Source organism: Fukomys damarensis, unplaced genomic scaffold (assembly GCF_012274545.1).
Source record: "Fukomys damarensis isolate Sample0158 unplaced genomic scaffold, DMR_v1.0_HiC HiC_scaffold_11, whole genome shotgun sequence".
NCBI classification, from domain to species: domain Eukaryota; kingdom Metazoa; phylum Chordata; class Mammalia; order Rodentia; family Bathyergidae; genus Fukomys; species Fukomys damarensis.
In genome coordinates, this window is record NW_022900923.1 from 45,485,683 (window position 1) to 45,499,799 (window position 14,117).

The following is a 14,117-nucleotide window of genomic DNA, read 5'->3' on the forward strand; positions in this document are numbered from 1 at the left end:
TTTTTTTTTTTTTTTTTTTTTTGTGGTACCGGGGATTGAACTCGGGTCCTTGCTCTTGCGAGGCAGGTCACCGAACCACTGAGCTAAATCCCCGGCCCATGCTAATAATTCTAATCCTGATCTAATGCTACAGAGTTCTTTATCTGTGTCTCATTTTTGCCTCAATAAGTCTGTCCAAAAGGTTCTTGACCACATCAGAATATATACTCAGTTGCTCATTGCTATAACACATGCAGAATAGTTTTTTGCGATTACCACACACAGAACATTTCCGAAATGATACTATGAGAAAAAGTTCAAAATGTCACTGCAGTTATTTTACTTAGGTTTTGCTTTACTGAAGAGATACAACCTAAGTGCTATGTTCAAGCTTCCTTGAATTGATTTTTCCCTTTTCAGGAAGATATCTTATCAATGTGATATATAGATAGGCTCATTTGTTCCTGTTTATATTCAATTTTAGGTTCTTTACCTAATTTTTAAGAATTGCATTTTATTTTTTGTATACTAAATATTCTTTACATTGAAAACTACAGTACTATGAAAAAGGAGACTAAAGAGGATATCAGAAAATGGAAAGACATCCCTTGCTTGTCCATGGGTAGGAAGAACCAACATAGTGAAAATGGCCACACTCCCAAAATTATCGTACAGGTTTAATGCAATTCCAATCAAAATACCATTAGCATACCTCACAGAACTAGAGCAAGCATTTCTAGAATTCATTTGGAATCAGAAAAGATCTAGAATAGCAAAAACAATTCTGGGCAACAAAGGCCAAACAGGAGGCATCACAATACTTGACTTGAAATTATACTACAGAGCTACTGTGATAAAACAGCATGGTACTGGCAAAACAAACAAACCCCAAGAGACCCCCAAGACAAAAGGAATCCCCCAAAAACTCAAAAACCCCCCAAACAGACCCAAAGATGATTAGTACAGACTAGAAGATGCAGAAACAACCTCAAATGCACTCAGCTACCTTATCTTTGACAAAGGGGCCAAACACCCTCACTGGAAGAAAGACAGCCTCTTTAATAAATGGTGCTGGAAAAACTGGCTTTCCACATGCCAAAGACTAAAATCAGACCCGTGTCTCTCACCATGTACTAAACTAAAACCAAACCGGATCAAAGATCTAAATATTAGAACAGAAACACTGAATCTGCTAGAAGAGAGAATGAATGAAACACTTGAGGACATAGAAGTAGGAAAATACTTCATAAACAAAACCCAAACTGTATGGAAAATACTACAGAGAATCAACAACTGGGACCTCATTTTATTAAAACAAAACAAAACAAAAACAAAAAAACCCTTGTGCACAGCAAAAGAAATCACCAACAGAGTGAAAAGACAACCCATAGAGTGGGAAAATTTTAACCAGTGGTTCCTTAGACAAATGACTAATAGAGCATATAAAGAATTTTAAAAAATTAGCTCACCCGAATTTAAAGACCCAGTTCAACAATGAGCACCTGAGATGATACACACTTCTCAGATGAAGAAGTAGAAATGGCAAATAAATACATGAAAAAATGTTCAACATCACTGGTCATTTGAGAGATGCAAATGAAAACAACACTGAGGTTCCACCTCACTCCAGAAACAGTGGCTGTTATCAATAAATCAACCAGCAACAAATACCGACAGGGCTGTGGGGAACAAGAAACCCTTCTCCTCTGTTGGTGGGAGTGTAGACTGGTGCAACCACTGTGGAAACCATTGTGGAGATCCCTCAGAAACTAGGATTACAGGTCTCATTTGACTCGGCTGTTCCCCTTCTGGGTATCTTCCTGAAAGAATTAAAAGCATCCTACCACAGTGATACAGGCTCACCCATGTTTATAGCGGCACAGTCTGTAATAGCGAAATCTTGGAGACAGCCCAAGTGCCCATCAACCAATGAATGGATAAAGAAGTTGTCATTTTAAAAAATAAAATGGAATAATATTCAGCTATCAAGAATATTGAGACATTTCTAGATAAATGGATGTACCTTGAAACCATATTTGTAAGTGAAATAAATTGAACACATGTGTAAATATTGCATTGTCTCTCTGGTGTGAGAAACTGAAAGTGAAAACAAGGACCAAAAAGAATAATAAATATTGTGAAATAGGAAGAAATTGTTCAAAATTAAACAATGTCAGATATTTTGTCAATACTTAAAATGTTTTATGCAAAAAAGTATAGTAATATTAGGAAATGAGCTGATAGATTAGCAAATGAAAATATATTCTTTTAAGATCATGATACATGGTGTATTTACCATGGTTATTCTCCAATAATATTTGTTATGAAAAATTATTTTTTCATAGAATGGTTTTTATATTTTCTTTATGAGTATCTACTTGAATATATTACAATAAAAAATTAAACAAAAGTTGCATTTTGAGAAGTTTCTTCCTCTTCCTTAGGCATTTTTTTATGATTTTAACTCTCTCCAGGGAGATGACAAATTTCCCTGGCTTCTGATTTATTGTTCGTGGCATCTTTTTGCAAAAATTGGTCTATATATTAGGACAGGGGATTTAGCTCAGTGGCACTGCTCCTGCCTCAAAAGTGTAAGGTCCTGAGTTTGATCCCCAGTACTGGGAAAAAAATTGGTATATATTTGTAATTTACTGTTTTTCCTACAAAAATGAAACATGCTATCCATGATATTTACATAAAATACACTGGAAATCACATCAACCTACAGAGTTCTCACTTTGCTAGCTGCGAGTCATGCCATTGTAGTAATTCAATAACTTATTCTAGCAACCTACTATGCTAATATACATATGGGTTGTTCCCAACATTTTGTTATTACAGACAATACTACAATGAATAACCCATGCATGTTTCATATTTTGGGAAAGAGCTTTTTAAAGTAAACTAACAAAATTGGATTATTGGCTGAAAAGCTAAGTGCCTGTGTCATTGTGTTAAATTTTGCCAAGTTTTAGATAGGGTGTGACACCTGTTCTGTGGGGTTCTATCATTCTGCGCTCCCACCAGCACTGAATCTTAGTGACCTTTTCTCCACGTCTTCGTTCATCTTTTACGTTTATAAGTACAATGATGCCATTAATTTAAGATCTATACTTATGTTTATTTGCCTTAATAGTGTCTACAATTTTATTTCTGATTTTACAGCTGTGCTTTTCTTTTTTATCTTCTGGTTGATCCTTGCTTTTTTAGACAATAATAAACTTTTCTAAGTAACTTCATTATTCTTCCTTTATATTTCTCACAAAGCACTTTTCTGGATTTATTTTTTCATTGTTAGCTACTCCAACAGACCTTGCAAAATGAAGTTTTGTGTATCAAACCTGAGGCCTCTAATGCCCAACATCTTCACCTCACTTGCGTGTGTAAATGACAGCTCAGCAGAATAGGAAATTCTAACTTCTTTTTTCCCCTTTAATATTTTAAGAACATCTTTCTGTGTTTCCCTATATGCAATATATTCTTCATAAATTATGAATCTTTTACCTTTTTAGATGGCTGTTACTTTCTGTAAAATTTCAGATTATTTGTCTTGAGTCTTTTATATTCTTACTTTCACTAAAATATGTCAGGATGTGGGTTTTTCTTTATTCCACTTGGTGTTCTGTAAGTCCCTGCAATCTGAGGTCTTTTGCCTTCTGTTCTTACTTCTGAAAATATTTCCTGCCCTTCCACTTTTATCTCCTTGGAATCACATTACTTGGATATTAGTACCTTTGTTTCCTTACAACAAGTCTTGGTTTTTTTTTTAATCACTTTTGTTTTTCTTTATCTCTTCTGCTGTCCTTCAGCAGAGTTCTTCACCATGGCTTTTGGCTTAGAAATCTGTGTTTTCACTGGTACCTACCTAGCGACCCATCCCATCTATTTATCTCAATTATTATTCATATACAACACTTGTTTTTTTTTTTGGCACTGAGGATTGAACTCGGGTCCTTGCGCTTGCAAGGCAGGCCACCGAACTGCTGAGCTAAATCCCTGGCCCCCAACACCTGTTTCTTGTGTTCGGACTTATTCTACTGCTTCATATTTTAATAGAATTTCTTTTGCTGGAAATGTTTATTATGTTTATTTAAAACATTTAATACCTGGGTCCATCTGCCCAGATGTTCATATGTTGTGGAATGCACAGTTACATTTGTTATCTCTTGTTAGTTTGCTTTTTGGTAACAGGGATCGAACTCAGGTCCTTGTACTTGCGAGGCAGGCAGCGGAACCACTGAGCTAAATCCCCAGCCCTCTTGTTGTCTTTTAACATGGTTTTATTTTTATTTGTTTATTTATTTTTTGTACTGGGATCAAACTCAGGACCTTTTGCTTGCGAGGTAGGTGGTGGCACCACTGAGCTAAATCCCTAGCCCAGAATGGTTTCATTTCTTAATGTCAAATCATCTTGGGCCATAAATGTGTGCACCCTCGAGACCGCCCTTTCCTTTATGTGCTGATGGGGTTTGTTACTTCAGTGAGTTTAGATGAGAGAAGAGGCTGAGCTCTGAAACAGACCGTTCATCCCCCAAAACCCTCCGGATTCCTCTCAGCCATCTGCTGCCTCTTCTCCAACACAAGGCTCCCTTCAGCTGCCCCTCCTTTGCCGTGCACCTCTGTCTGGGATCCTCCTTCAAAAGAAGCTGCAGGGCAGGTCCAGCAGCTTCTGGGCACTGAGTTAATATGCGGACATCCAAGGGCACCTGGAAGTCCCACCTTACTTCATTATCTCTTATCTCAGCAGGTTGGAGACCTCTCTCATAATATTCCTGGAATCCTGGAGCCCTGGGCTATGCTGGTGCTTGGTCACGTCAAGGTAAGTGTGTTTGTGTATGTGTGCATGTGTGTGCGTGGCAGGGGTGGCTACAAGACCACAACTTCGAGCAACTGGTCTACCAGTGGGGCTTGTCCCTTCTCTGTTCCCATTCCTGCACACACCCATCCCTTCTGTAACTGCAGCCATCCTCAGCTTATAGAGCCCCTTCCCTGCTTGGAATTTTCCTTTTTATCTTTAGATCCTCCGCTCCATGACTTATTTTCTCTGCTGTCATTTCCCCAAGGTTGATTTTGGGCCAGCAGCCTGTGCTCATTGGCCCTATTTTGACAGGGCAGTGGCTCATTGTTCCTGGGTCAATGCTCAGTCTTGGAGATGTCTGCTTCCTGCTCTCAGTCCTGTCCATTGCAGCAGGAGGTGTACAGGACCCTTGTACAGATGCGGGGAGAAGACGGTCTTCTGTTTACTTCCTTCTGAGATGGGCTACTCTGCTGGGGAACAGCTCAACTGGGCGGTACCTGGTGACCCATGGAGGCTGCTTGGGGCCTCATGGCGTACCCAACATGGGGCTCCTGGTGCACCCACTGTCGGAGTCCTTGGTCCAGACTGTGGTTCCTCCATGGTGCGTGGAGCGGCCTCTGTCATCCCTGCAGGCTATCATCAGATGGAGCAGAGAGCTGAAGGCAGCCTCATGCTCATTTCTACAGCAAGCATCATCCCTGTGGCTGCTTTTGTGCTCTGTGCCACACGGGAGGTACCTGTGTGTTGGAATTGCCCTTCGTTGGAGCTGCTAAGCCCCCAAGCCACCCTTGAGAGTGTGGTTAGCCATTCACTTGCTGCTCTCGGTCCTCACATTTATCCAGAGATTTCCACAGTGTTTCCGTTCACTAAAATCTATAGAGCCCTGCACCAACTCCTCTGATGGCCTCTCTCCCTTCTCAGCCTGAGCATTTGCTTCATCTCCCTGCTGGATCAGGATCAGGAGCCCCTAGGGTGAGATCTATGTCATTTTTTCTTGTGCTGCTCAGTGTCTGGCCTTGGGCTCAGCATAGCATAAGTGCCAGATAAATGTGCGTTGAATCACACTGAGTAATACAAGCCAAAAGAAGATAAGTGCTTTAAAAGAAATGTTTGGGTGAGAAAGACGTTATTTATGGTTTAGGGATGTGGACAGGTTTCTTAAGGTGACATTGGAGGGCACCAGCTGCTGGGGGAGAGCACTCGGAAGTGGATGTCACCCACACAGGCGGGAAGGCGGGAAAGCACGGGGAAGCCCTGCGGGGGCTTCCTCGTCAGCACAGTGCCGTGGATGTGAGTGGTGTTAAGCGTAAACCATGTGGAATGGAATCAAATCTGTCTCATCTCGCATTCCTGGGAAGGTGGGCTGGATCCTGGTGGTTAGATGAAGATGTTCAGGCAGAAGAATACAACCCCTTTCTTTGGTTACAGACTCATTCAGGCTTGTAGCCCTTCTCGCCTTCTCTCAGCCAGGGTCCCCACAGGAAATCGTAACACACCCAGACAAGGGCGTGGAAGAGAATTCAACTGAAGAGATATGTACAAATGTGTGGCTTTTATCGAAGACTGACAAGGGGCAGGAAGGCACCCTAGGGTTACTAAGTCCCATGCCTAGGTCCTCAGGGACTGAGGGAAGGAGTCATCTTTTGCAAAGGAAGGGGCTGCCCACTGGAGGCACCGACAAGGAGGAGATGTGTTAGTACACAGAGGTGCACACAAGAGGGTGCTTGGCCTCTGGGGCTCCCATGGGGCCTTGAACTGGCCCAACTCAGCTGGCAGAGCCAGGTGCAGACAGCCAGTGCACAGCCATTATCTCGGGTAAACTCGCAGCAGCCGCATGGGATGACTTTCGCTGGTAACAACCTGTGCTACCCAGTTACTGTCAAGGAAAGGTCAGAAAGCCGGATGTGCCCAGGATCAAAATTGTAGCACAAAGAAGACGTGGGTCTTCACTCTTTATCACTGTTTATGGGAACAGAGAGGCGGGGGAGAGGGAGTGGGGAGAGAGCATATACTAGCACATACGCTAGTCTACTAGTAGAGAGAGGGGACAGGGCAGGCACACAGAAGGAGGGACTGGGCTTCCCTGAATGGAGCCCTGGGAGGGTCCAGGTCCAGGAGACCATCAGGGCCCACACTCAAGGAAGGGAGTTTGGGTGGGGAGTGGTGAGCTAGAGCAGGGTACTCCCACTAGGGCTCAGGACAACTTTATGCCCTTAAAAATTGTCAAGAACTCCACCAAGTTTTGGTTATATGCGCTGAATTTCTAGTGTAATATTTCCTGTATTAAAATTAGGACAGAAATATCAAAATACTTATTTTCAATTAATTAAAAATAATAAGCACAGGGCATGTTAATATAAATATTTTATGAAGAATTGTTTTTAGCCAGGCATTTAGCTCAGTAGTTCTGCCACCTGCCTCGCTAGCACAAGGACCTGAGTTCGATCCCAGTACCCCCCCAAAAAAAAATTGTTTTAAAAAAGTCAGCGAGAAGGATGCATTGTTTTACATTGTCACAAATCTCTTTAGTGTCTGACTGGCTTCTCCATCTGCTTTTGCAATCAGTCTGTTGGATGTGTTGCTTTGGCTAAGACATGTGAAGAAAATCTGGCCTCATCCAGATATGTTGTTGGAAAAAGTGGAGGTTTTAAACAAATTTTTTGAAAGAGTTCTTTGAAAGAATTGTGGCTGTTCATTTTAACAGTGGACTTAAGTTCCATAAATGCTAGTTTCTTGTAGCCTGTTTATAATGTGGAGTTTGAAACTCTATCAGCAAACCTTCTGTGTGTTTAGTATATGTTTTGTATGAAATGCATAGAAATTTTGTGTGGTTCCTACAGCTCTAATGGTTTTTTGGTTCATGCATGATCCTTACAGAACCACTGTGGGCATGTGAAAAATATCACTGCTCTAAGTTTTGTAGGTCTTCCAAATGTTTCATAATATGAGATTTTTTTAAAAAACAAAAACAAAGCAGACTGGTTACTATCTCCACTGACCTCACCAGGAAAGAGTCTAAGTATGTTGGGAAGCTACCAAGTTTGTGATGGTGGACACACGTGTTCCAAAATTCTAACTTTCCCATGAAAGCTCAGATTGGGTCACTGGCTACAAATCTGCCAATTATTTTCTTTAAAGTGAGAGACTCACTTTGTTCAGTTTCAAGACAATTTCTACAGAAGTCGGAATGATGATGATGGCTTGTTAGTTGTTTCTTCAAAGAAAAGTCGTGTTTCTGGAAAGCTCTCTCCTGGCACCCAAGCTTGTTTTCTCCTGGAGCTGATGCTAGGTCTCAGTTTGTAGCAGAAATGCCTGTTACTTACCCGCTGGTAACACAGCATATTAAAATGATGTGTACTCAAGAGTTGAGATTTAATAAAATTAATTATTCCATTGATTCATAGGGAACATTTATAAATAAAAATGGCTTAAGAAAGGGTGTGTGTTGAGGGGAAAAGAAAATGACTACTGTTAGAGTCTGGTGCCTCTGTCTGGCTTGTGGGCGTGGACAGTCTTAGTTGTCATTACCTTTTGTTCCCCTAGTGCAAATGTCAATACAGTGGAAATGAGAAGCAATGTCTTAAAACTATCATAAAATATTTGACCTCACAGATGCCTGAAAGTGTCCCAGGGAACCTGAGCTGTGTGGGGGCCACTTCAGGATGAGTGCAGCTGGGGTGAGGGCTAGATGGGGATGGGGCCGGCAGGCAGGGTGCCCCCTGCTGGAGGGGCTGCCTCTGCTCCTCCCTGCTCCCTTCTCCCACCTGGCCTCTGCTGTACCCAGAGGGGTCCTGAGTCCGAGGCGGGTGGCTGTGTGAACCGGGGGTTAGGCCGGCCCCTCGAAGCATGTCTGGGTGGAGGACTCAGCCTCAGCTGAGGGTGGGATTGAAACAGCAAACTGGAGTAGCAGCTGCTAGAAGCAGCAGCCCAGAGGAGGACGGCTGGGCAGGCGGTGCCCGCTGAGCACCCTCCAGGAGATGACACCCTGGGTGGCTCCACCTCTTGGAAGCTCTGGGGCCCACAATGGACCCTCCCCAGGTGTGCAGAAAGGCAGACTGTAACGTCCGAAGTCACCTCCCTGTATCGGCTCAGAGATCTGAGCAAGGGGCACCAACCAGCTTCAAGGGTCTGGCTTTGATTCCGTTTTAATTTAAAATCCTGCACACGTCACATGTGTGTTAAGCAGTGCCCTTCTGTGCAGCGCAGGACCCCAGTGGGCGCCTCCGTCTGGCGCCTCCAAGTCCCAGCTCCAGCCCTGAGTGGGGTCCACCCTCACTTCCCCCTAGAGATCTCCATGGCCCCCTGTTTCAGTCCACGTCCTTCCTCTGCGTCAAGCCCGGCTTGATTTGTGGCTCCTGTCATCTCTCCATCACTCCAGCCCGCCCTGCACCTTCCCCTGACCCTTCCGTGGTTCCCCAGGACCCATAACGCACCTAGTCCCCTCCTCAGGCTGGCCGTGTTCTCTGCTGCTTCCAGGCTCTGTAACAGAAGTCATCTTTTTCCCCTAACCATGCCACGTGCACCCGTCTCCCTTTTTTCCTTCACAGCTGCGCCCTGCTCGCGCCTGTCCCCCCACAGAGCTCCTTCTGGTCTCTTTCTGGCCCAGAACGGAAGGACGCGAGCTGGTGTGAACTTGCTCCTGCTTTCTTCTGCGTGAATGAATGAAGGAGCCAGATCACGCCCTTGACCTGGGGCCCCACTGAGACCTGCCCCGAGTCCAGGTCCAAAGCCTGAGCCCCTTGGCTATGCCCTTGTCTCAGTGGGCGCTCCCTTCACGCAGGGTCGCCAGCAGTCACACACGCCGCCTCCTTCACTGTGTGCGGGTGTGTGTGCCTCCTCCTCCTCCTCTTTTTCTTCTTCTTAGATGTTTTAGTTTATTGGTACATTTTAGGCATACAGTACGGTTACATTCATCACTGGGATCTTGTACCTTTACAGGACATAACTTGGTTCTTATTTTTTCCCGTTCCCAGCCCAGGCTACATTCCACTGGGATCTTGTACCTTTACAGGACATAACTTGGTTCTTATTTTTCCCCGTTCCCAGCCCTCCCTTCACCCCTCCACCCTTCCCTGTTTACAAAGACTTTGTTTCCATGTTTTTCCTTTTCTCATATTTTTTCTTTTCCCTTTTTACCTTTCCCCACCCCTCCCACTTCCTCTACTCTTTCAGACCTTTTCTTCCTATTACACAATATCAATTATACATTTTGATCCTTATTTACACTTTTAGTTTTTCACACCAGAGAAATTATTCACTATTTACACATGTGTCCTATTAATTTCACTTAAGGATATGGCCTCCATGTGCATCCATTTAGCTATAATGGCTCAAGTTTCTTATTCTTTATGCCTGAGTAGTACTCCATTTTATCGAAAAACCACATCTTCTTTATCCAGTCTGCAGGTGATGGGCACGTGGGCTGTTTCCAAGATTTAGCTATTACAAACTGCACCACTGTAAACAAGGGTGCACATATATCACTGTGGTAGGATTCTTTTAATTCTTTTGGGAAGATACCCTGCAGAGGAATGGCTGGGTCAAATGGGACCTCTAGTCCTAGTTGTTTGAAGTAGCTCCATATTGATTTCCACAGTGGTTGCACCAGTCTGCATTCCCACCAACAATGAAGAAGGATTCCTTTCTCTCCACAGACCCACCAGCATTTGTTATTGGTTGATTTCTTGAGAGCAGCCATTCTTTTTGGAGTGAGGTGGAATCTCAGTGTTGCTTTCATCTGCATCTCTCGAATGACCAGCGATGTTGAACATTTTAATTTGGTTTTTATTTGGGGGGGGGGTCTTATTTTTTTTTTAGTTCTTTATATATTCTAGATAGTAGATCTTTGTCTGAGGAACAGCTGGTGAAATTTTTTCCCACATTATAAGTTGTCCCTTAGCTCAGTTGGTGGTTTTTCTTGCAGTGCAGAAGCTTTTTAATAAGGTGAGATCCTAGTTGTTGATTCCCATGCTACTGAGGATTTGTTCATAAAGCCCTTTCTTTTGCCAATGTCTTCAAGAGTTCTTCCTAACTTATCTTGCAGCAAGTTTAGTGCTTCTGTTTTAATATTTAGGTCTTTAATTCACTTGGATGTTAGTTCAGTGCATGGTGAAGGCTACAGTTATAGTTTTAATCTTTGGCAGGTTGAAATCCAATTTTTCCAACATTGTTTATTAAAGAGGCTATCTTTCCTCCAGTGAGGATGGTTGGCTCCTTTGTCAAAGATGAGGTAGCTGAGTACATCTGGAATTAATTCTGCATCTTCTAATCTATTCTACTGCTCCTTGGGTCTGTTTCTTTGCCGGTAACATGCTGTTTTTATCATAGTGGCTTTGTAGTATAGTTTCAAGTTGGGGATTGTGATACCCCTGCCATGTCTCTGTTGCCTAGAATTGCTTTTGCTATTCTAGGTCTCTTCTGATTCCAAATGAATTTTTGGATTGTTCTTTCTAGTTCTGTGAAATATAGTGTTGGGATTTCAATCAAGACAGCATTGAACCTGTAGAGCAGTTTTGGAAGTGTGACCATTTTCACTATATTTGTTCTTCCTATCCAGGAACAAGGGATGTCTATCCATTTTCTTATATCCTCTTCAATCTCTTTTTTCAGTGTTGTAATTCCCAGTGTAGAGGTTTTTTGCTTCCTTTGTTAGGTTAATTCCTAGATATTTCACTTTTTGGATGCTATTGTGAAAGGGCTAGTTTCCCTAGTTTCACTCTCAGTGAATTTGTTATATCTGTAAAAGAAGGCTATTAATTTTTGAGTGTTGACCTTGTATCTTGCTATTTTACTGAATCTTTCACTTAAGTCTAGAAGACTTTTGGTTGAGTGTTTTGGGTTTTCTATGTACAGTATCATATCATCAGCAAATAATGACAGTTTAACTTCTTCCTTTCCTATCTTTATTGCTTCTATTTATTTGTCTTGTCTAATTGTTGTAGCTAATGTTTCCAGAATTACGTCGAACAGGAGTGGTGATAGTGGACATCCTTGTCTTGTTCCTGAATTTAGTGTGAAGGTTTTCAGTTTTTGACCATTTAGTATGATATTGGCTGTTGGTTTTTCATAGACTTTATCAAATTGAGATAAAGACCATGTATTCCAATTTTCTGCAGGTTTTCTTTTATCATAAATGGGTGTTGAATTTTCTTAAATGCTTTCGCTGCATCTATTGAAGTGATCACATGGGTTTTGTGCTGGACTCTGTTAATATAGTGTATTACATTTATTGATTTACATATGTTGAACCATCCTTGCACCCCTGGAGTGAATCCCACTTGGTCAGGGTGTATGATCTTCTTGATGACCTTCTGTATTCTGTTTTCCAGTATCTTATTGAGGTTTTTGCATCTAAGTTCATTAGGGAGATTGGCCTGTAGTTCTCTGTTTTGGTTGGGTATTTCCTTGGTTTTGGAATCAAAGTAACACTTGCTTTCAGGAACATATTTGAAAGTATTACTTCTCTTTCAATTTTGTTGAAGAGTTTGAAAAGTAGTGGCAATAGTTCTTCTCTAATTGTCTGGTAGGATTCAGCAGTGAAGCCATCAGGACCTGGGCTTTTCTTCATTGTAAATTTTAAATACGTTTTCAATTTCACTAATTGGATTGTTTAGAATTTATCTTCTTAGTTCAACTTTGGTAATTCATGTGTGTCTAGAAATCTCTGCTTTTCTTCTGAGTTCTCCATTTTAGTGTAGTTTCTTGGAGTAGGTATTGATGATGCTCAGGATTTCTGCTGCATCTGTTGTGACTTCACTGTTTTCATTCCTAATTGCACATATTTGAGCCTTTTCTTTCCTTTTTTGATAAGGTTGTTAAGGACTTATTGATTTCATTTTTCTTTGATTCATTGATCTTTTGTATCATTCTCTTAGTCTCCATTGCTTTGATTCCTGCTCTGATTTTTGTAATTTCCTCCCTAATATGAGCTTTGAGTTTGTTTTGCTCTTCTTTTTTTATGAACTTAAGATTCTGATTAGTTTGTTTATTTGAGCTCGCTCTGTTTTCCTAGTGTGGGCATTTACTGCTATGAATTTCCCACATAGACTTGCTTTCATTGTGTCCCATAGATTCCTGTATGTTGCATTGGCATTATCATTCATTTGTAAAAGCCATCTAATTTCTTCTTTAATTTCCTCTGTGACCCATTGCTTGTTCAGGAGAGTGGTATTCGATTTCCATGTGTTTGTGAAGTTCTTGTGGTTTCTTTTGCTATTGATCCCCAGTTTAATTGCACTGTGGTCTGATAATATACAAGGGGTAACTTTAATTCCTTTGCATTTACTTAAACATGTATTATGAACTAGTATATGGTCTATTTTGGAGAATAGTCCATGTGCGGCCAAAAAAATTTATATTCTGATTTTGTGGGGTGGAACACTGTAGACATCAATTAAGTCCACTTGTTCAAAAGCTTGGTTCAGTTCTAGTGTTGTGTTGCCGATTTTTTTTGTCTAGATGATCTGTCTATTTGTGACAGTGAAGTGCTGAGTGTTTGTAATGCTTACCTGTGCAGCCTACAGTGTGATGGCCTGACACACAGATTCAGTGTGTAATGACTGGTCGGAGGAGAATTAGCAGTTCCGTCTCCGTAAACATTTGTCATTTCTTGTGTTAGAGCCTTCAGCTTCAGGTCTTCTAGTTCTTTATAAAATGCATCATAACTGATTGTAAGTCAGAGTCACCCTCCTGTGCTGCAGAACTCCTACCCTGGCGCCCGTCCTCCAGCCTCCCTCACCCACCCTCTCTTCTGCTCTTCCGAGCCTCTAGGAACCCCATTTGCTATGGGCTGAATATAGTTTTCTCCTCCAACATTCAGGTTGAAGTCGCATCTCCGGTGTGAGACACGGACAGGTGGAAATGCTTACCTGATTACTCGGCTTGGAAATGGTTGTGGGTGCGTGCAGAAAGTGAGGGTGTGTGTCTGTGCACACGAGTGTGCTGTCTGGGCGTGCAGGGGGTGTGCATGTCTGAGTGGTCCCGTGAGTCCGTGGGGTGCTCGGTGCCTGAGACACTGCCACCCCTGCGGTCCACCCCGTGCAGGTTCCGCGTGCCACCCTCGGAGCGAGTGAGCTGGGAGTCAGGACGCACCGTGACCCCCGCCCCCGCGCGGCGCACGTGTGGAGCTGCTTTCAGGGCAGCCCGGCAGCCTGGCCCCTGACTCGGAGTCCTGGCCTGGTGACGATGCACGGCTCCTTCCCAGCGCCTCCCCTCCCTTCCTATCGCCGCTTTGCTTTGGCAGGTGTGAAATATTAATTGCTTCACTGGGGACTGGGCTTTTGCTGTCTGCAGTGTCTGACCAGAATATCATTCTTCCCGCAAATATAATTACGGGGTGGGG